This window comes from Macrobrachium nipponense, chromosome 9, assembly GCF_015104395.2.
Source record: "Macrobrachium nipponense isolate FS-2020 chromosome 9, ASM1510439v2, whole genome shotgun sequence".
NCBI lineage: Eukaryota > Metazoa > Arthropoda > Malacostraca > Decapoda > Palaemonidae > Macrobrachium > Macrobrachium nipponense.
This window is the reverse complement of record NC_061110.1, coordinates 63589144-63613160: the sequence shown is the minus strand read 5'-3', so window position 1 is coordinate 63613160 and position 24017 is coordinate 63589144. Positions and strand designations below refer to the sequence as shown.

General features: G+C 46.7%; 1 protein-coding gene across 1 annotated transcript in view; it reads left to right on the top strand.

Annotated features, from left to right (window-relative positions):
- LOC135218084 (uncharacterized) overlaps positions 1–24017 on the top strand; it is a 219276-nt gene that overhangs the window by 606 nt on the left and 194653 nt on the right. The gene's annotated exons all lie outside the window — the stretch shown is intronic.

Here is a 24017-nt window from a genome sequence, read left to right as displayed (position 1 = left end):
AAGAAGGACCTTGAACCCCCCCCCCCCCCCCCCCCAAAGGGGAAGGTGCCATATGTGGGAGCTGAGCGGGGGGGCAGGAAAGAAGACGAAGTATCAGTTACTAAGGGAGTCGCGGGAGAGCTTTCCGACGACTCCTTGGTAGGCCTTCGTTTCTTCCTGCCCTCGTACAACACCCACTGCACCTCCGACCAATTAGAACAATGTTACACGGCTTGGCCCGAGAGCATTCGCGCCCTCTACACCGAGCGCAAAGGGCGAGAGGCTCAATTCCCGGGAATGAGCGGAAACCTTGATCCATAATGATAACAATAAATGAAAATGAAAAAGAATACTGCTCTTGCAATTTCACTTTCACACAAAAAATGACAATTTGTCCAAAATTGCATTTTTCCTAACTATACAAACCTGAGGTCCTTTTACAATAGGAAGGTACTAGCGGGCAGCTGGATAGGTCGTAAGCTTTCGAACAAGGGGTTCGGTAGTTAACTGCTTGTCCGACAGGCACGCGAGCGCGCGACTGGAGGTAAACAAATCACTTTTGCTTTTGGCCCAAGCAAAAACTGCAGAGTGAGGGGTGGCATGAGGTGGGGCTATGTGTAAAAGGACCTCAGGTTTTGTATAGTTAGGAAAAATGCAATTTTGGACAAATTGTCATTTGTTCCGACCACGGCATACAAACCTTCGGTCCCTTTTACAATAGGAAAGACTCACTTCTTGGTGGGAGGAATCTGAGTCTTTTGTGAACAGACTGGTGTTCGCCCAACCTTGGAAGTCTCCCTGGTCGTAAGAGCGAGGGAGGGATCCAAGCCTCTGTCCGATTGATCTGGGTGTGCACCGCAGGATCAATGGTCAGACCTCTGGACGAGTACTAAGAGAGAGGCAAGCGTATCTCTTCGTACCAGCAATGTAAGAAAACTTGTTCCTGTACAGGAGCAAATATAAAAAGTCATGGGTTTGACTCTTGTAGGCATCCACTTCCCCCCCCTTGTAGGAGGAAGTGGTGGATATTCTGCTCCTATCCCTAGTGAAAGGGATAGGATGGGGCTCTGTCATATAGCTCACCTGCATCTCGTCCTCATCCAGCGTAGTGACGACCGTGCCCTGGCTGCCCACAGGTAGAGGAGGAGGAAAAGATGGGAAGAGGGAGCCAGTCACTCACTCACTCACACATCCATCCACACAGTCACACCAGGACTCGATGCTGTTTCAGCCTGCGAGGGTCTGGGTTAGCTACACAACTTGTTGAGCAGCCACCACGGGTCCCAAGGAAAAGGTATCCAAGGACCTGTGGGCAATATCCCGAAGGTAGAAGGACGTAAAGTAGTCTGGTTAGACCAGACCCCTGCCTTCAGGACCTGCGCCACGGAGAAAGTTCTTACGAAACGCCAACGAGGGGCCAATACTTCTGACTTCGTGAGCTCTCGGAACGGGACGTACGGATGTCGTCACTACCATCAGCCTCATACGCCCTCCTGATGACCTCACGCAGCCAGAATGAAAGAGTGTTCTTGGATACTTCTTTCTTGGTTTGACCCGGTGCTAACGAAGAGGCGTCGACACTCAGGCCTGAGGTGTCGAGTTTTATTCAGATAGCGCCGTAGCGCCCTCACAGGACAAAGCAGCATCTCATCCGCATCATTATCGGTGAAGTCCATTAGGGAGGGAATCGTGAAGGACTCGAACCTGTTGTCAGGATCGACGGTTTCTGAGTCTTCGCAACGAAGTTCGGGACGAAATCGAGCGTCACAGATCCCATCCCCTGGAGTGTCGTACATCATAGGAAAGACCATGAAGTTCCCCTACTCTCTTCGCCGATGCCAGGGCCAGCAAGAAGAGGGTCTTGAGGGTCAGATCCCTGTTCTGACGACTCTCGGAGTGGCTCGAAACGGCGTTCGAGTCAAACTCCTAAGGACGAGAGTCACATCCCACGCAGGGGGCCTGAGTTCCCTGTGGGCAAGACCTTTCGAAGCTCCTCATAAGCAAGGAGATCTCGAACGAGTTCGAGATGTCCAATCCCCTCAGTTTCAGGACGAGAGCCAGGGCGGCTCTGATCCTTTGACTGTGGGGACTGAGAGGAGCTTCTCTCGGCGAAGAAAAACGAGGAAATCCGCTACCTGCTGAAGAGTGGCTCTGAGAGGAGATAGACCCCGTCTACGACACAACCACAGAAGACGGCCCACTTCCCCTGGGTACACACAGCTGCAGAGGACTGATGGACGTTTCCAGCCATCTCTGTTGCTGTGCTACGAGAAAAGCCGCCTCTCGTTCGCAAGAGAGTGGTGGATAACAGCCAGCCGTGAAGACGTAGGGACTGGACTGCTCGGTGGTACCGTCGACGTGTGGTCCTGGGCGAGAAGGTTGTGCCAAGGGGGAATCTCTCTCGGTTCTCCTGCGAGAAGAGCCAGCAGGCCTCCAAATACCAAATGGCCTGTGGCCATTTGGGAGCCACCAGGATCATCCTGAGATTCGGGGTGACCAGTGCTCGACTGATCACCTTGCGAATCAGGCTGAACGGGGGACAAAGGCATAGACGAAGAGGTTGTCCCACGTGTTGAAGAGCGTCCTCTGCAGCTGCCCATGGGTCCGGCACGGCCGAGAAGAAAACACCTGGAGCTTCCTGTTGTTGCCGGGTGGCGGCAACAGATCCACGACTGGTCGCCCCCACCCCACAGGTCGAAGAGCCTTTCAGCCCACGTGTCCCCTTGGTTGTAGAGACCACTCCGTGGTCCCTATCACCTGATCACCCGACGGATGGAAATGTATGCGTGCCGACAGCTCTATTGAGTGTGCCTCGGCCCACTCGTGCACCTGCCGAGTCAACTGGTACAACGGGAGAGACACTAGGCCCCCCTTGTTTGTTGACGTAGGCCACTACCGTGGTGTTGTCGCACATCAAACACACCGAGTGTCCATCAAGCGGTCCTGGAACTCTTGGAGAGCGAGGAACGCTGCCTTGAGTTCCAGTACATTGATGTGAAGGTGCTTGTCGTTTCTCGTCCCACACTCCTGAAGTCAGCAACTCCTCCAGGTGTGCGCCCCATCCCTCGGTCGATGCGTCTGAGAACAGCTTGCATGTCCGGGGGGGAGTGCGCAGAGGCACTCCTCTTAAGAGGTTCCTGTCGTCCAGCCACCAGGCTAGGTCCTGCCTCACCTCCGGTGTCAGTGACACTGGAAAGCTTGGGGGATCCGTCGCCTGTGACCAACTCTCTTTAGTCTCCACTGAGAGACCGCAGGTGAAGACGCCCGTGAGGGACTAACTTCTCGAGTGACGACAGGTGTCCGATCACGACTTGCCATCGCTGAGCTACCTGTTCCTGCCGAGACAGGAACTGGTTGGCTGCCTCCCTGAATCTGCTGATCCGCGAGTCTGCGGGGAAGACTCGCCCTGCTACCGTGTCGATCAGCATACCCAGGTACTTCATCCTCTGCTTGGGCTCGAGATCGGACTTTTCGAAGTTCAACAACGATTTTCCCCCCCCCAGATCGCGACAGAACTCTAGCAGTCGATTCCTGTCCTGTAGCAACTGCGAGCGGGAGCTCGCCAGGGGACTAACCAATCGTCGAGATACCTCATCAGAGTATCCCGTGCGAATGGGCCCAAGCAGACACCAGAGTGAACACTCGCGTGAACACCTGTGGGGCGGTTGAGAGACCGAAGCAAAGTGCCCTGAACTGGTACACCGTCCCGTCGAGGATGAAGCGGAGGTACTTTCTGGAGGACTGATGAATGGGTATTTGGAAATACGCATCCTTCAAGTCCACTGAAAGCATGAAATCGTTCTCCCTGATGGAGTCAGGCACTGAACGTTGCCGTCTTCCATCGTGAACCGGGCGGGTCCGGCGAACACCGGCTCAGAGAGAGAGATCTATCACCGGGCGCCACCTCCCGTAGACTTTTCCACCAGAAGAGTCGACTGTAAAAGCCCGGTGACTGATCCGTGACGATTTCTACAGCTCTCTTGCTCAGCATGGTCTTGATCTCCTGTCTCAATGCTACGTCCTTCGATGACCCTGGAACGTACGACTGTTGTTGGACCGGGTTGGAGGTGAGGGGTGGCCGAGATTCGAAGGGTAATAGATATCCCTCCCGAAGGACATCTACAATCCAGGTCTCGGCGCCGTAGCGCTGCCAAGTTGCCCAATGGCTGGCCACCAGGCACCCCCCCACTTCCGGCAGCAGGTGAGGGGAACGCCGTCCCTAGCGTTTTTTCCCCCCTTTCTTCGACTTCTTCCCAGAGCCTCCACGGGAGGAGGAGGGCTGGGAGGGGGAGGGCTGGTTACGGCTCCCCTTTGTAGAAGTCGAAGAAAGACAGAGTCTTTCTCCGGGGCTTCGACGCAGCTACCGTCTTAGCCACCGAGGAACGCTAGCCGAGCTCTTTGACTTGGCCGCAGTCCGAGGCTGCCCAGAAGCCTTCGAGACTGCCTGGTGAACCAGACGGTCACTGTCTTCAGTGCGCCGTCTGTCCACCGCAGCGTCCACCATCTCTCCTGGGAAGAGAGACGACTGGAACTCCGTAAAGGAGGTCCGTTGCGAAGTCCCAACGCCGCTTCGCCCTTAACGCCCGGGGTGCTGGAAACCCGAGTAAGGACAGCGTCCCTACGTCGGAGAACCAGGTTGGCCCACAGGTTCACCGTCTGGTGGGCAAGGAAGGAGATGGCTCTTCCCCCAGACTGGCAAAGTCTCCTAAAGGCCGAGTCATCTTCGGGAGAAATTCCCCCGGAGTTGGCTGGCGACCTTAGATACTGTGAGGGACCACAGATCTAACCAGGAGACGGCCTGGAAAGCTGCCATGGCAGTAGATTCCAGGCCGAGTGCCTCTTGCTGCGAGAACATAGGTTCTCTGACAGGAGCTGCTGCAGAGACACACCCACGGAGTCAGCCTGGCTAACTCCGGGTTTACCTGTTTGGGCGGCATCGGGTCCTCAGATGGCACGTAAAAAACGCCGCTGTCGCAGCAGAGGAGGTGGAAGCAGCTTGCTCGACCTGCCAGACTTAGAGAACCGTCTTGCCCGGAGACAAGCGATTCTACCTGGTCAGCACTGAGTCTGCAAGCTCGGAACGCGGCAAAAAAAACCCACCGTCGGTCCCTGGGTTCCCTCTTCGGGCCCCAGAACGACTCGAGCCGGGACGTGGGCTCGGATGGTGGGAGCGGCGATCCTTCCGCGAGGTCATTGTGCTGACGAATCAGCGCAATAACCTCGGCAAAGTTCCTCTGGATCTCAGGAGTGACTGCGTCCTGCGAGATCCGGACCATCCAGGTCCCTCAAACAGGAGCATCTCCCGAGACCCCCTCCTCCCTCGAGGGGAGGAACAGCGACAGACCCCTCTCGGTCTCCTCCAGCCACTTGTGCATACGACCTGGCTGGTCCTAGAACCGTGCCTGGTACGTAGGACGACGTGGTGGGTATCCTGAGGGGCGCACCCCTCACGATCACTCCTCAAATACCTCGCCCCTCCCGGTGTAACCCGAGGAGGTTGAAGGTATGGGAGAGGCAGACCTGACGCTCCCTCCTCGCTCGCTGGCATAACCAGTGGGCTTGGAAGACTGCAGGCGATCGTCAACCCGCGGGTGGCGATCGAGCTGCAGGCCTAGTCGAGCCGTCTCGCTGTGGAGAAGGCGGCTGGACGGAGAACAGCGGCCCCGGTCTCGTGTGCAGAGGAGCTGGTGCTGGTTGCCGTACCCGATCGCTCTCTGTGAGAGTGACGGTCAGGCGACGGCGCGCTCCACTGTCACGGTGAGACCGGTGCGTATCCTCACGGCGCGTCACGTCGCTGGTACCAGCCGTGGCTGGCGCCGCGGCGAACGGGGGGACTCTTCCAGCCTCAGCCCGTGGCCAGTCATGGACCGTCACGTCCGCCGGGTAGCCAGCTGCTCGCCGCGAGAGCGAGAGCTGGTCTGGTGAGAGTCGCTGTGAGCGGCTGTCACCAGTCTTTCCGCTCCGTGCCGTGAACCTGACGCTGAGCTGGCTCAGAGGTCTGGTTCCTAGCTGCACGGTCGCTGGTAGGTGGACCGTACACTCGGTACCTCTCGCGAACGAGAGGCCGAGACGGATCCTGCTGCCGTGGTCGAACCACTAACAGCAGGTGAGGAAGTGCCGGTGTTAGCCGGCACTCCTCTGGTCCCCGTAGTCTTCTTCCTTGCGGAAGAAGAGACGGGTCCTGCCCCCGAAGGAGCAGGGGTGACCAGCGGAAGAACCCCCCGTCTCACCAGAGCGAGACGGGCCCTTAGAAGTTCCCGAAGGAGACTTCTTAGGGGGGGGGGGAGGCGACCTTCTTCTTCTTAGGCGGGGGGGAGCCCTAGAGAAGAAGGGGAAGAGGCGGCAGACGACGACGACGACGAAGAAGACGATGAAGACGACGACGACACCTTCCTTCTCTTCTTCTTCTTCTTCGTCAACCTCCTCAGGACCGATGTCAGATCTGTCATCCAGAGCGGAGCCGGGGCTGCCTGTTGCCGAAGAGCAACAGCCCGGACGCACCTGTCCGAACAGATCAGCATCGGGAGCAGCTTGGTGCCAGGAACAGGAACAACGTCAGCAGGTGCAGGCATCACAGGAACAGCAGTGGAGACGGCAGGAGCAGGTACAGGAACGGCAGCAGTGGTCGTTAACGTCAACGTCCGTGAACAGCGGCTGGGCAGGTACGGCAGGCTGTACAGGCGGTCCAGGTGGACGGACCAGCGGCACAGCCATCCTAGGTACTGGTGGGAGGTCCAGGGGCGAGCTCTTCGGGCACACTAAGTCGGTCGCGGCAGCACGGCAAACCCAGGCGGCGGCATCACACTCCCCGTGGTACGGCGACTGGCCCCTGCACCGATGTAGTTGGTGTGACAGAGACCGCGTGCGGGGGTGTACACAGGTGAGGAGGTGAAGCATAGCCAGGCGTTGTGAGGGTCGTTGTGGTGGTCGTAACCATAGCATGCGTGACCGCCACAGAGCCAGCGAGATGGTAGAGCAGCCCCTGGACACTCGGCACGCCCTGCAGACCCAACGATGCCCACACCTGTCCGAGGTCGTCCTTCGCGGCAACCGCACCTGAGGAAGCAGAAGTCGGGTGATTAGCAGGATCCTCTACCCGCGCTCGCCGAAGAAGACGAACGGATAGAGGACCCAGAGTACAACTCGACATCGGGGTATCTAGCGCCCTCCTCCACACTCGACAGGTCGGGTGAGGAGAAGGACCTAGAAACCCCCCCGCCCCCCCAAGGGGAAGGCGCCAAACGTGGGAGCTGAGCGGGCGGCAGGAAAGAAGACGAAGTGTCCGTAACCAAAGGAGTCGCGGGAGAGCTTTCCGACGACTCCTTTGCAGGCCTTCGTTTCTTCCTGCCTTCGTACAAAGCCCACTGCGCCTCCGACCAATTAGAACATACTTCACAGGCTCGGCTTTCGGGTGCATTCGCGCCCCCGACACCGAGCGCACAAAATATGTGGATCAATTTCCGGGAATGAGCGGAACTTTCCGCATTTACGCCCTTCGGTACCCGGGCATAATCTCGGGTGGGGGGTAGCGAGGCGTGGAGATTCCATTATTGATCAAATCAGAAATGATGAAATAAGAGAGGAAATGATTGTACTTACAAATGATTCACACACAAACACAACCAAATACTCATGAAAGCAAACGACGAGAAGCGGGCAGAGAGCGTCGAACACACACGTCCACTCGCTGTGAGGCCGAAAGCAAAAGTGATTTGTTTACCTCCCAGTCGCGCAACATCACCGTGCTTGGCTGGCGCCATGTTGGACAAAGCAGGTTAACTACCGAACCCCTTGTTCGAAAGCTTACGACCTATCCAGCTGCCGCTAGTACCTTCCTATTGTAAAAAGGACCGAAGGTTTGTATGCCGTGTCGGAAAACAACAAAAAATACAAGGCTCGGGCCGAGAGCATTCCGCGTCGCCCTCGGCACCGAGCGCAAAGGGCATGAAAAATAAAATGAAAATGAAAAAGAGCACTGCACTTACGATTTTCACTTTCACACTTTCACCCAAAAAATACAAGGCTCGGGCCTAGAGCATTCCCACCCTCGCCACCGAGCGCAAATGAGGATCAATCTTCAGAAAGAGCGGAAGACCCCACACTTGCGGCCCTCCACCCCCGGGTACATCTACGGTTGATGGGGGGCCACGGGGATAGCTCCATGTCTGATGATCCATAAAATCAAAGTAATAAAAGATGAAAAAGACAGTATGTACTTAAAATTCACTTTCAAACACTGACAAACCAAGTTGAAAAATTCGCAACAAAAGCATACGACGATGAAGCGGGCAGAGAGCGATGACGAACACATCCTCCACACACACGGCCGAAAGCAAAAGTGGTTCTTCACCTCCCGGTCGCGCGGCGCGCGCAGTGTCTGACAAGCAGTTAACTACCGAACTCCCTTGTTCAAAGCTTACGACCGTCCAGCTGCCGCTAGTTATACCTTCCTATTGTAAAAGGACCGAAAGGTTTGTATATCGTACTGGAACAACTTTAAATTTGGCCTTAATTCCTAACTTTGGAGAAAATACTTACTTCGAAAGGAGAGTAGAGGTCTTTAGCTGCGTCTCTCACCAACAAGAAGTCGCGACTGATGAACATCTCCGGTGTCCAAACGCGTTATAGGGCTAAGTACTTTTTCGGAGGGTGGCCATCCGTAACCGTCAGTGTGTTGGGCCAGTCCATGCGGTTGTTTACCCTAGTAGAGGTCTTGAGCTGTTGCTGTCACCACCAATGATTACTATGACTGGTGCCCATACATGTTGAAGTACTTTTTCAAAGGGTGGATCCACAAGCAGTGAAAACTGAATCAGCTAGTCCAGTCAGTTGTTTCCCCTATGATCAGGACATACATAACATGAGATGAAGCCATCTACTCAAGGCTAGGCTGAGGATGCAATTGTCACCCTAGCCTTCCCAGCAGTTAGGTACCTAACTCACCATACATAGGCTATCTACCTACCTAGCCTAGTAGTAGCCTGGGTACCTTCCAGAGTTAAAAATTTGAAGGGTGGCTTCCTACCACACTGAACCTCCCAAACATGGTATAGCCTAGGTACCTAGCCTAGGCTGGGCTATGCTCGCCACATACCACGTCAGCCTACTTGCCTGGGTTATGCTAACTAGGCTACCTATGCTATGGGCCTTGGTGGCTACAACAGGTTAGGCTGACCTGTCTTGACACGTCACATTTGAATCGCCAACACTTACTAGGTACCTACCCTAGGTAGGTACTTAAGTAGTAGCCTAGCTACATAGGTTGTTACCTAGCCTAGGTAGATCTACGTAAAACAAGATAGAAATTTAACGGAGTGAATATCGTCTACCTACTGAATAACTTACCAATTTCACATTGGAAACATTCTCCCTATATTCGACTGATCGTCAACCGAGCTTGCCGCTGTTTGTCCGAACGTGTGTTATCCACAATGTCTGAGCGCTCACTGAACAACTTCACTGGCACTCTGGCAGTGGCATTTGGCATTAGGCAAGTTCACTCACAAGCAACTCTTAAAACCCAAACAAACATTGGGGATTGCCCGGATTGGTTGAGCTGGCTGCCCGCCCCTCCTCAACAGGCAACAATTATAAGTTCAAGTTCAACACAGTTACGGGCACACGTATACGAGGCAATACGGCCTTGTCCGATCTCTCCTGGACCTTGGATGGATCTCTCGATTCTCGAACTCACTCAGTGGTTCGTAAGTTCGTAACCTTTTTATCCCACGACCTCCCGACACTTCGGGATTTGGCCGTATCATAAATTAGTAGAAATACCAATGCCCCGAACAAAAACCTTGAAAACTTCCACATAACCTCTTTAGTGCCAGAACATTGCAAATTCCACAGAACTACTATTGAACACCATACAAAATGAATGACAACACCTACTCATTTACTCAGTAGGATTGTTTTGCAGCCATAAGTCTATCAAAGCGAGGATCAGAGCTCGACAGGCAGATAGGAAAAACTTAGAAAAGCCAAAAACAGAGATTCAGGCGATCAATAATATAAAAGTAGTACGTACATGCCGAATGACGATGGCATTATCAATAAACATTATATAGAAAAATCCATGGATAAGACGACGACAACGTCAAAAATGTAAAGGAAATGAAAGCTAAAGACGACTAATATATAAGCACTATATCATCACACGCACACAACAAAATACGAAATCCATCGTTTACGCTGTACAAACCGTTGCAGTGTGAACGACTGTTACATGCCCTATCAATGCTATGAATGGAGAAACACATCCACACTTATGTAAATGTACACATATTTAAATTTAAAACTATAAGGATAACTTTCGGGATTCTGTTCGGTTCCCCTTATCAGATTCCCGAAAGCTATCCTTATAACTTTAAAATTAAATATAAGTAGTACATTTACATAACTGGATTTGTTTCTCCATTTGAAGTCTCGTGCTACTATGAGGATTTTTCAATGCTATGAATGTCAGGATTTTGGTCACACTAGTGTAGTTAATTGTAAAAATAAATAAGTTTGCCCTATATGCGGTAAAAATCACACATCAAATGAATGTATACTAGCAACACCTTAAAGTGTAAAGGCCGTAGTGAGACTGAACAAAACATATGATGGGAATAAGTGCGTAGTATTGTATCAAGGGCGAAAAATAATAAGGATCATGGCTTTGACGAATAATCTTCTATGCAATTTAATAAATATAGTCATTAGGAAATAAATCAAAAAAACCAACATTATTAGAAAATTATAAATAATATACACAAACTAGATATGTGTATGGTATTTGCTTAACGGGAGACCTTAGGATAAGTAATAGTGAGGAAAGTGATTTCTTTTTCTAAAATAAAAGAAATGCCGCCAGGAACTCGCAACTTTACCATGTAGGTACGGAGAGAAAACAAAAAGGCGGTGGAATGGGAATCTTAGTTATAAAAAAGATACAAAGTACTATCCATAATGAGTCAGATTGTGTTCAATACATTTGAATATATCAACACTGAAACAACACACTATAAAAAACACATACAAATTATCTGTTTACAAACCACCAAGCACGTGTAAGATCAATCCTATCCAATTGTTGTCTGATAACAAAATTACACTGATTTGTGCATTTAGAAAATAACGATGACAATTATGTCAAAGAATTTATAGTTACTTGAAAGCCACGATCTTGTAAATTTTGTGAAGAAACCAACAACATTATTGAACCATACCATCGACTTTGTAATACAAAACAAAAACAGAGAGTGTGGAGATACTAGTTGAGCTTGAATGCTGCAGGTCCTTGCGTTGGTTGTATTTCTGGAGCCATTCGAGCTGGCCCATCTCTCTCTTCTCTCTCTCTCTCTCTCTCACTCTCTCTCTCTCTCTCTCTCTCTCTCTCTCTCTCTCTCTCTCTCTGTGTGTGTGTGTGTGTGTGTGTGTGTTCTCGACAGAGAAATCTTTACATTAATGTAAAGATTTTGTACTTACATAGTCACTCGTAATTTTTAGATTTCTGTAATTTCTTAATACCATAGTGGCTATTTATGGAAGCTGAACAGACAATGTAACGTGTTTTTGTAACAGCGCCTTTGAAAGAGTAGAGCGAATTTGGAAGCTGCAGCAAAAAGGAAAACTGGCACCTGGTAATGTGTTATTACAAGTTATAAGTTCACTTAAAAAATATCTAAAGTCTTCATGTAAAATTATTTCATTTTTTGCTCATTGCAAGCTTTTGTGTTTGTATTTAATTCTATATATTATATATATATATATATTAGATAATATATATATATATATATATATATATTGTGTGTACTATATTCTTAGTGTTTTTACATTTTTGGGTATTTTTCAACATTTTTGTGTTTACATATTTTTGCATTCACAATTTGTTTGATTAACTTAGGTGTTTCTTAAGGATTTAACATTGCCTACTTGATTAATTTAACACTTGTAAATTAATTTGCATTTACTTAGATTTCTTTTCAAATATTAATTATTGCTTAACAGTTTGAGTTATGATTAAGTGATTTAACTTCTTGATTAATCAATTTTTTTTTATATATTTATTTTGATTTAATTTTGTTTAATAATTAGTTCAAGAATTAATTATACTTTGTGTTGTTTTCAAGTAATAGTAAGTTTCCCTGTGATTGTGAATTTCACTTATAAATTTTGAATTTAAAAATAATTTTTTTTTTGTTTATTCCAGATTTTATAAGTGTCACTTGTTGACCACCAATGATAGAATTGTATTAGGTATAGTTTTAGTGTTAATTTGTGCTGTTTCCTTCAATTTTATTTAAGTGCGTTAGAACCAGGGAAATACTTAGACTTTTAAAGTTGCTGTTGGAGTGATACCCTTTAATTAATATAATCTCATATAAGATTACCTCACACCTATTTTAATGAACTTAAGTCTGATTTCTTGTATGATTATTAAGTTCTTAAGGGATCACTGTTGCCTTTAGAGTAATCAGCGGTATTTTATCTGTGATGAAGGTTCAGGTGACTGGCTGTTGTGAGGTAAGTAAATTTTGATTGGTAAGTGTAGTACCAGATATTTGGGCGCTTCGTCACAATTTGGAAATATTGATATCACTCTCTCAATGAATATTATTCTTAGACAATACTCCAAGTACACCTGAAAAATTATAGTAAATTCAAGGTGGTTTTCGTAACCATTTGTATTTTAAAATTAACATTTTTAAATATATGGTTTGTTGTTCTGTAAAAAAAAAACTAATGTCAAACTGTCCCCTTGAATTTTGCTGGTAAAAATAACCCTAGTATCTCATTTGCTCCATTTATAGTAACAGAGATCTCATTTATTATCGTTAAATGGGTATGATCAACCTAGGCAATATATTTCACTGATTAAACGTTAGAGCGACGAAGGGTAAAGAATGCAAACGATGGCAAGTGAAAAACCAGGAAAGATTCGGGTTCAATGATCCTCTCGAACTAGAGCAAGACTAATCAAATTCCATCCGAAGGTTTCTACCATCATCAGTCCAACTTTGATGTCATGCTTCTCGATCAGGAGGTCCTGGTCTGTCTCTTGCTGCATAGAATTATGCAACAATTCGATGGTCATGTCATTTTTTCCTACTCGCTCTCTCTCTTAATGATGATTCACATCATCATTAAGGGAAGAAGATTAAAAAAGGAAAGAAAATAATAACTTAAATATTGTCAGTTTTTGGAGAGTTCCTCCCTAAGAATTTTAAAATTTAGTGTCGCAACTTATTTCAATATGCCATTCATACATTCTTCATATACTATGTAATATTATCTATAACACCTGGCATTTTCGTATCTTTTTGTAAATAGCATGCGAAGTTGTTTTTGTTACATTTTGATTTTTCCTGCAGATCTTAAAAGCCTAAAAATATGAAGCTCTTTAAATGTAATAATCTTATCTTTAATATATATATGTTTAGCTCTACAGTTTTGATGATAATCTGATGTTTTTTCACCGAGTGCCTTTCTCACTATTCGCTCCTTGTCATCGTGGCTGAAGAGACGATTGAGCACCAATTTGTCTGTCACAGGTGACTTGCCATTTGCAACTCCTGCATAGTTGGAAAGCAAGAATCGCTAATGAACGGTATAAACTGTATATTTTTCTGTACTCAAATTATATATCGGTGCAACTTCTCGTTTGTGATTGAAGAAGATTCAGTCAAGCTTGGTACAAAGATAGAACAAAATACAAAGATATATGTAAAGGTCAAATTTTATTTAATCAGATACTCCGGTCTGCTTGTTAGTATCGTGGTATGCCACTCAAATGTCGCGGTTCATGCCATCCCCAGGGCGATGGAAAATCACTGGCTCTGTACTATGGTCAGTTACTGCTGCAGTATGGGGTCTGTCGTGGGAGGCTGAAACCAAACATTCTTTGGCAGCTTTTGAATTTCAGGTCAATGGCCCTGTGCGCTTATTCCATTTGAAAGAATAGTTTTCAGTTACTGGAATAATAATAATATAAGAATAATAATATTCCACTCAGCAACACTGAAAAATATCGTAATTAAAAGGTAATTAAATATGACGTACTGCAAAATTAACATATAGGTCATGTGGCCTATATGTTAATTTTGTGACTGAATCTTCTTTAGTCACAAACGAGGAGTTGCACCGATATATAATTTGAGTACAGAAAAATATACAGTTTATCCGTTCATAGCGATCTGCTTTCCAACTATGCAGGAGTTGCAAATGGCAAAGTCACCCTGTGACAGACAAATTGGTGTTCAATCGTCTCTTCAGCAGACAACATAATATCCTAGAGCAGTGGTTCCCAAACTGTGGTCCAGGAGAAAGACCTGCGGGGTCTGCGACACATGAAAAAAAAAAAAATTTGTTTTTTTTCAACTCCAGAAAAAAATAAATATCTACAATAAAAAATAGACATCACTGATTCTCTATCATCCTAATGTCGGTGTTATCGATACTTATACCTACTTACTTTCTGCAAGAATATGCAAACATTAAATGTACTACGTTGTACTGTGCATCCTAGGGCACGTGTGTTGTGCTAACTTAAGGATCCTTTTGCTTTTTACAAAACTTCGGAGCCGAGAGGTTGATAGAGCTCGGCAGTTCAACTTCACATACTCCAGTGGTGCAAACTGGGGAGATTCCAGTTGAAGTTTATAAACACTATTGTGTTATTGAATAAATGGACCTAAATTAAGACATCAAGAGTGTGCTGAATAGATCGGCATCCAAAACTGTAGTCATGACCATTTGGAGTATATAAACACATTGTGTTATTGAAAATTAACTAAATTTAGACATCAAGAGTGCTGAGCACACAAGCTAAAAAATATACTATAAATTAAGAAATGATCTATGTAATCGGCGCCAGTTTGGTATCACGTTCGGTTGTGGTCGGAATTGTTCTCAGGAGCACGAGAGAGAGAGAGAGATTCCAAATAAAAGATACAATAAACACATGACTAAAATCCTTAAGCACGACGATTCCGTTTCTATGTGTGGGAGTGCGTCAGTGCGTTCACTCTCTATTATGATAGGATGTTAAGAAAAAGCATAACATCATCTGTGCACAGGATCACCCTTTGTACAAGTCTGCCTGAGATCTCTTGCAATCTTTGTAGGGGAGGTAGTATGACAGACAGTGATTAATGGATAGACGACTGATCTTGCTTCAAAACACTCTATAATGATACGGTTCCTTTGTTCTAAGTTTGACCGATACGCCTCAAGCATAAAAAAAATAAGTTGTGTGACATACAATGATGAATGGGCAGCCCAGAATTCTCCTCTCAGGTGCATCAATACTTGATGGTCTGCAATGGTTCACGCTGGTGTTACGTTGACTGAACTCTCCAGCCATGTGGAGACGTAGCAAAGGACAAATCAAGTGAGTCAGACAAGTTGGAGATCATCGATGCATAATGGTCTACCTTTATACCAGGTGTGGCAGATATTGCTTTAACCATGCAGGGTGATAAAGGATCATGTCCTAATGCACATCTACTTTTTGATGGTCATCCTTTGCAGCAAGTTCGACAAAAATCACCTTGTACTATGGAACCGAAAATTTGTGAATGAAAATTAACTGCGACATCCATACTGATGCATAGACAAACTAAAATTTTTCACTTCATGAACATCTATTTCATAACGGTCTACAGTGGTCTATTTTCTAACAAGTCTGACCGAAAACCCCTTCAACCGTACAGGGGAAGTTGTTGTGATGAGGTAAATGTGACAACTAATTGATGGACAAGTGGATGCTAACCCTTCCTGCACATCAATACATAATGGACCTTGTAAGTTTTGACCAGAATCCTTCAGTCATCATGTAGGGGAAGTTGCGATGATACGGTACTACGTTCTGTGACAAACAATGATGGTTTTATGGAACAGGCAGAGAATATACTCTTCATGCAGATCATTACACGATAGTCTTCACTTTTTGTATGTTTGGTTGAAATCTCTTCTACCTTGTTAGATACATAACGATGGCAAAGTAAGTTTGATGGGACAATGCCGTAAAAATAAAAACCATAAGAAATCTTCCTTTTTAAACATCATAAACATAATGGTCTACAGTGGTTTGATGGGATATAGGAAAAAAACTTATACAAATACTAAAATTAATCTAGCACTCTTCATTTAAATAGAAGAAAAAGAAGAAAAAACTTAACCGGTCATCGTTTATTAAAAACGGGTAAGCATTACACTACCAAACCACTGTAGACCATTCATTATGTTTGCGTGTTTCAAGGGAGATTTCTGGTCTGTTTGTACGGCATCGTGTCCACTTTTCCATCGCAATTTATCTTACATAGTAGAAGGGATTCCAATCAAACTTACAAAAAGTGAAGAGTGGAGACTATCGTGTATTGATGTGCATGAAGAGGTATTCTCTGACTGTCCATCCATCAGTTATCTGTCACACAAACCTTTTGGTTCAACTTACAAGCGCTATTACTATGTATGATGTGCAAAAAGGGAGAACAGAGAACACACACGCGCGCGCGCATATATACATATTTATTAAAGAAAATAAAATTTTTTCAAAGGTAATGCCAAGTCTATTTTTAAAGTATAATTTGTATTTGGGTATAAAACCAATGCAGCTTGGGCCAACATTTTAGACGTTTTGTGCCATAACTACTTGTTCCAACTTTCGATAAAAAATCAAGAAGTTAATTATGGATAACATGGGCATTTGGTTTGCGCACATACGAAAAGAGCCACAGAAATATTGAATTACAGATATAACCTCTAAAAGGTATCCAAGGCAATATAACACTACTATCGAGCGCGTTTTTGAAAGTCCCCAAACCAGGAACCTACTGCTCTTCTACCATAAAATACAGGTGGCCATTCGGTTACTTCCCCACAATTTTGCACATAGTACTAATTTGATCAATTCCGCTTTTTAAATATAATTCATTCTTTGGAAAGTATAATGATTATATGTCCAAATAATATTTAGTGTGATTTTTTCTAATCTGCTTTAAAATGTATAGGAAATACTTAAACTTTCAGTATGAAAAACCAGACGGTGACTATGGCGACCATTGCTATATATTTTTGGATTTATAGTTTTTATTGTCTCTCCGCTCGATATCATTACTAACAGACTTTAAAAAAAATATCTGATGGATAAATTTAGGTTATTAGATAAGCTTTCATCCGGATCATTAAGTGCTCATGTGAAATATAACGATGTAATTCTGACAAATTACATTCAACCAATCATCATCAAGCTTTTTTTTCTAATTGGGCGAAAATGCCCAATTTTAAGAGCATTTTCTTTTCGCAGACTAAAAAAAAAAAAATAAAAAAAAAAAAATATAAGGTAGCAGTGGCCTGTATAAAAAAAACCTGGAACACTGGTGGAATTGTCTCTCGATAGGATAAGACTTAGTTAAAAAGAAAAGGCCAGACAGTTTCTTTTCATAGCTTCTTCATGACCGATATAATTTATTTTTATTTCATGTTTTTAGAATTTTGTAAGCTCCATCTCTCTTGCCATTTTTTTTAAAAACGGGCTAATTTTTTTCATATCACGTGAGGCACCTTGTAATTTATTGAATGGTATGGAATTAGAATTTAGGTCAAAGGTCAACCGCGGACCTTCTAAGGTCATTCAGCGCTGACAAGGATATTGAGAGTACATACTAAGAAGGTTTAAAGGTGTTTAACAGGAGGAAAACCTGGCAGTTGCATTTGAAAACAATATTGTTAGGAGAGGGTGGAAAGGAAGATGGAAGAAAAAGAACCTGTATTCTTATTATTTATGTTATTTACCACGAATGCTTACTTTGGTACCTTGTCTACTACTTCATTCCCTGAATATCAACGTGGGCTGGAACCAAAGAAGCCTGATGCTTTTGGACTTGTCGGCAAGCGAAACAAGCACTCAATAATTTGTTTTTAGTGGTTGGATTTGAAGAACTTTAAACTGTTACAGCTGACAGGTACTAAGAGTCAGAACAGTTTTGTAACATTATGGACCCCTCATGATATACTTCCCCTAACAGCTTTCTCATTAGCTTCAACCTTTGCAAAAACTATTGGACGGTTTGACATATAGTATGTAGATCGATCTTGGGTATGAAATTCTACATGATCTGGCGCCCAGTACGCCGCCAAGGCATAGAATTAGGGGGTCCCGGATAGTGCTCCCCCCAGCATGGTTCGGGGCCGAGCCAGGAAGCCAAACTTTTATTTTGTGGGATTTGAAGGCAATAGAACACATTTCCATTAGCAAAATACAACTGTAGATACTAAAAGTTTTATGATTAAAGAGGATAATTTCAGTCCAAACCCTGCAAAAAAAAAAAAAAAAAAAAAAGACAAACAAACTGATAGCCAGCCTTGAGCCCTTGCTCACATAAATGGATTTACTACAACAGGTTGAATGACAGGAAAATTTATCAGTATAATGTTTTCAATATTGAGGAAAATTATTTCCAATTTTCGTTAATAATTCTTGTCAATTTTGGGGATTTGTCTAGTCGTCCGTAATTACAAATTTTTCTCACTAGGCGAGTTTATGTCGCTCAGTTATAGGATGGATGGATGGATTACGAACCTCAGGGACAAGCCCGATCACTGGGACCTATTTTAACCATTCAGCACTTCTCTCTCAGGTCCTGAGAGAGCTGCTGCCCACATCTTCGACCTGGTGGTCAACCCCATGACCACCGCAGATCCGAGGCTAGCCTAGCACAAGCTCCAGGACCTGGTATTACTGCCGGAGGTGGAACACCAAGGATGCAGGAAGGAGGTAAGCCTCCTTTAGAAAGCTCTTCCTCCACCAACTCACACCCCAGATCTGCAGCCAGATCTCCGATGTGGAAGACCTGGACATTGAGAGCCTGGTGGAGCAGGCCTTTGGCCTGTTCACTGCCACCCAGGCCACAAAACTCTCCGCCTTACTGTCACCCAACAGCCTGCAGCAGGAGGAACCTGAGGAGGCTGGGATCAGTGCAGCCTTCCATAGAAGGAGAACCTTGCAACCCTGCCAGGACAACGGTTGGTGCCGCTTCCACTAGAAGTTCGGCAGTAAGGCGAAGAAATGCGGGCATCCCTGGTCCTTCATACCTCCAAGAAAAATGACGGAGGAAATGATGGAGGCAGTGGACCCTCTGGCATCGACATTAACAAAGTCTCACCCCCGAGGATTTTAAGTCGAGGACACCATCGCGTTCCTAGGCCGGACCTACACCTGGCCCTTCGTCATCGCCAATATACGAATCCCTCTCCTGGGGGCCTGGGGGCCAGACTTCCTAGTCCACCACGGGCTTTTAGATGTAGCCCGCTAATGCCTCCTCGACACTGAGACCTACCTCTCTCACCCACTCAGCACAGGACCCAGGGCACCCACCTCTGCTCCGTTTTTCCCCACAGGTACGCCTCCCTCCTACAAGAGTTCCCAGACATCTTCTGACCCAAGCTTTGCCAAGTGGCAGGGGCCGCGCCCAAGCAGTGTATGCCATTACATCGACACCAAGGGCCCCCCAATCCATGCTAAGTTCTGCCGCCTCCCACTGAAGCTCCTTCAGGAAGCCAAGAACGCGTTCGCGGAAATGGAGTGGATAGGCATCTATAGGAAGGCCGGGGGCCTGTGGGCATCCCCCCTCTACATGGTGAAAAGGCAGATGGTACATGGAGGGTCTATGGCAACTACCGCCGCCTGAACCTTGTCACCATGCCCGACAGGACCTCACCAGGCCTCTCCACGGAGCAAAGATCTTTCTTTAAAATTGACCGCTTAAAGTCCATACTTTCAGGTTCCTGTCCATCCCGCCGATGACATCCCGAAGACAGCGATCATCATGCCCTTCGGGTCCTATGTGTTTGCCTTCTCCACCTTCGGGCTGAGGAACGCCAGAGCCACCTTTCAGCGCCTCATGGACAGCATCCTCAGCGAAACTACCCTTCTGCATCTGCTATGTGGACGACATCCTCATATTTTCCAGATCGCCAGAGGAGAACCTAAACCACGTCTGGGCCATCCTCCAATGCCTACAGGAGAATGGGCTTGTCGTCCTTCAGCACAGAGAGAGAAGGTGGATTTCCTCAGCCACTAGATCACCCCAGCAGGAGTACGTCCCATGGCATCAAAGGTGGCTGCAGTGGAGAAGTTCCTGATGCCGATGTCAGTCAAGGCCCTCTAAGAGTTCATTTGGGATGGTGAATTACTAAAGAAGATTCATCCCGGACATCCCCTGCACCATATGTCCTTTGACCGAGGTCCTAAAGGGCAAGCCAAAGAAGCTGATGTGGTGAGAAGCCCAACAGCGTACCTTCGACCGCACCAAGTCATCCCTCAGCAGAGCCACAACCCTGGTTCACCAAGAACCCGATGCGCCCCTGACACTTGTCACCAATACCAGCAACACTGCATGCAGCGCCTCCTGGAACAGCTGGTCAACGATGTCACCATGCCTCTAGCCTTCTTCAGCAGGAAGCTGACACCTGCTGAGACCCGCTACAGCACTTTCAACCGCAAGCGCCTCGCTGTCTACAGGCTGTCCGCCACGTCAAGTACCTCCTGAAAGATGTCTGATTCACCATAAGGACAGACCACCAGCTGCTGGGCCACGTCCTTCGTCAAGGTGGGCAACACTTGGTCCACAAGACAGCAACATCAGCTCGTGCCGTCTCCGAATTTGGTGCTCCATCGAGTACGTCCCCAGCGGAAGGAACCCCGTAGCCGATGCCCTCTTGAAAATCGAGATTAACTCCCTTACACCTTGGTGTGGGCTACGAGGACCTAGCACGTGAGCAAGCCTTCCGACCCCGAAGTACCAGCCTACCGGACTGCCATTACCGTCCTCTGATAGGAGGACATTCCCTTCGGCCCTTCCAAAATGACGCTCCTCTGCGACACCAGCACCAGCCGCCCATGCCCTCTGATACTTGTCTCCTGGAGGAAGGCAGGTACTCAATGTGATCCATGGTCTCTCGCACCTGTTGCCCCGCATGACAACCAGACTCATGACAGAAAAGTTTGTTTGGCACAGCATTAAGAGGGACTCCCGGGAATGGGCCAGGAACTGCATCGCGTGCCAGAGCAGCAAGACAGGAAGGCATACCAATCGGGAATAGGCACCTTCCCTCAACCCAGGTGGAGATTTGGGCATATCCACATTGACGTCGTCGGGCCCCTTCCCCCATCACAATACCTGCTGGTGATCGACTGGTCCACCAGGTGGCCAAAAGCCACCCTGATGTCAGAAGCCACCGCAGACGCCTGTGCCAAAGCCCTCCTATCCAGCTGGATCAGCCGCTTCGGAGTGCCAGACGACATCACAGACTGGGGAACAGCCTTCACCTCAGAACTTTGGACTTCCCTGGCACACCTGATGGGGACCAAGCACCATACGACCATGGCCTACAACCCTGCAGCCAACGGCATGGTGGAAAGGACCACCGCTCCCTCAAGGCCTCCCTGATGACATGCTGCACAGGCCCTGATTGGAAGGCACAGCTGCCGTGGGTCCTCCTCGGCCTCCGCACTGCCCCAAGAGCCAATGGCGACCGTCACCGGCAGAGAAGGTTTACAGGCAAGACCCTGACAGTGCCAAGTGAATTTTTCCCCCCCGACAGCGACGAGGGGGGGGGGGGGGGGGGGGGGGGCCCCGACATCCCACTGGCAAGAAATTCATTCCCTGCTTAGGGGCCTACACGACAGGAGGAAGCAGTTCTGACCGAGGGCCCTGGAATCCTACAAGTACGTCTTCATACAGAATGATGCTACCCACCCGACTCAAATGAGGACTGCACCGTGTCATCGCCTAGAGGAGAAGGCGTTCCTCATCTCGATCGGTGGCTGCGAGGACTGGGTCTTGATAGACAGACTAAACCCTGCCGTCGTTCCTGACAAAGATGACCCTGCAGAAGGCCTCGCAGGACACCGCCTCAGAACACAGCCTCGCCGGAATCCGACAGCACCGGGGCAGCCCAAGAAAAGCAATCGAATCCCCCACCCCCGGCCCACCACCAGGGGCGGCATCCTGCGCCCCTGACTCACCGGACGACGAGGACGTTCCCCAACGGATGGAATCTCGACCCTGCAGCCTCCTCCAGTCCCGCAAGATTCCGCTGACCATCAGCCAACGATTATTACTTAATCATCGTCTTGGGGGAGGGAAGTATTTGTAAGGATTGCATTTCGCCAAATGTCTGTTCTTCCTCTGTACAGAGTTTTTATACCATATACTAAAACGTAGAGCATTTCACAGCCTATCCACTGATATATGTAAAAATGTACTCTCTGCACAAAAAAATATTTGTATTTTCAGCTGCAAAGAAACACAATTGCAGCGAGGGCTCTGTCCCTTTTTGTACCACGCGTGCATAATGGACACTCGTTTCTGTCCGCACTGCTGCCTCATATACAGCGTCTCTGTTCAATAAAGTTAGAGCTTTCTCCTTTTCTGATTTCCGTCCTGACACGTTCAATAAACTGATACCGTTCTCAGCAATAGCAAAGCACATTACTCGCCACTGCCCTTCAGCAGTGGCGATTCTACCCCTCAGAAAGTCGGGGGGCAACTCTGGGGCAAATATAATTGTTGGATGGGCATCATAGGAAAGACGACCGTAAAAATAATGACAACTTTGGAAACATTTTGAAACTTATGGAGGAATGAATTTCACTAAAGGTAAAGGTTCATATAGAATTTTGTTCGATTCCTAAGCAAAACAACTGTGAAGCATCCATCTGGTATTTTACCTGACTTGCATGAAATGGAAATTTAACATTCAAAACTATATGCAGTTCCAAAACAATACGCAAACATTAAAGAATGGATAGTATGTATAAATATAATGCACATTTGAACCAAATAAAGAAAGGTAGTAAACTATATGAAATGAGCAGATATTCATGGGGCATGTCAAGAAAATTCTGAAAAGGGTTCAGTTTGACATTCCTGTATATTTACTGATTCACTCCAATACGAGTGTAGCAATATAACCAAATCATGTTGCGTGACTGATTTGTGGCTATTGTTATATTCAATAATGATTAATTTTATAAATATTTCATTAAAAAAAAAGGGGGGGGGGGGGCATGGCCAAAGTCTGGGAGGGCAGCTGTCACCTCACCTTCTAGAATTGCCACTGCCCTTCAGAGCTCCTTGAATGAATGGGATATTTTTCCTAGCCTCACTTTGATTAGCCTATTAGAAAGAAGTAGAGTGGCCAGACGACCCCCTTTTTGAAACCTTTGCCCTTCGTCCTCCTCCGCAACCTAGGGAGGACGCGCATGTGTCCTCTTTTCTTGGGAGAAAATAAAAAATAATAAATAACATTAGACCTCATCGTCCCAGTACTTGGCCTTTGGCCTAATTTTATAATCGAGCAGAAAACAAAAGAAAAATAATAATGACGAAACTGAGGCTAAAAGGTCAGCATAGGGACAGTCGGATAGCAGACATGAGCTGTCCAGGTCCACAGTTGTCACATCAGCTATATACAGTCCGGTCGCGAATTATGCGTTTTAATTGTGCGATTCCCCCTTTTATGCGGTAGCTGGTTCTCAAAAAATTTTATATATCTGTGAAGCCGTTCAAAGTCTGCGAGCACTGCAAACGTATTAAATCTATTGTCTTTTCAAGTATTTTAGGAGGGGGGGGGGGGTTCGCTGGTACTTGGAGAAGGGGTGGGGGGAATGCTTGGAGGAAAAATTTATTATTCTTCCAAGGGGGAATGCGAGAGAAAGGCTTCCTGCTCAACCATTCATTAAGATGGAAGGCTAGGCCTCATGCCAATTTGTGACATGTATGAATGAATTGGTCTAGGTTAACTTGTTTTGACTAACTTTTGGCATTTGATCATTAATAATTTCTGTTGTTAAAATAGGTTTTGATAAAAATTACTAGTAAAAAAGAGAGAGAGAGAGAGAGAGAGAGAGAGAGAGAGAGAGAGAGAGAGAGAGAGAGACGTTCGATCTAGACTTTTCAAGAAACTCGTTCATATTGAATTTTATAAATTCTTTTTAAGAAATTGTAATTTTTATATAAAATCATGAATTTGTTCTTTTTTTTTAC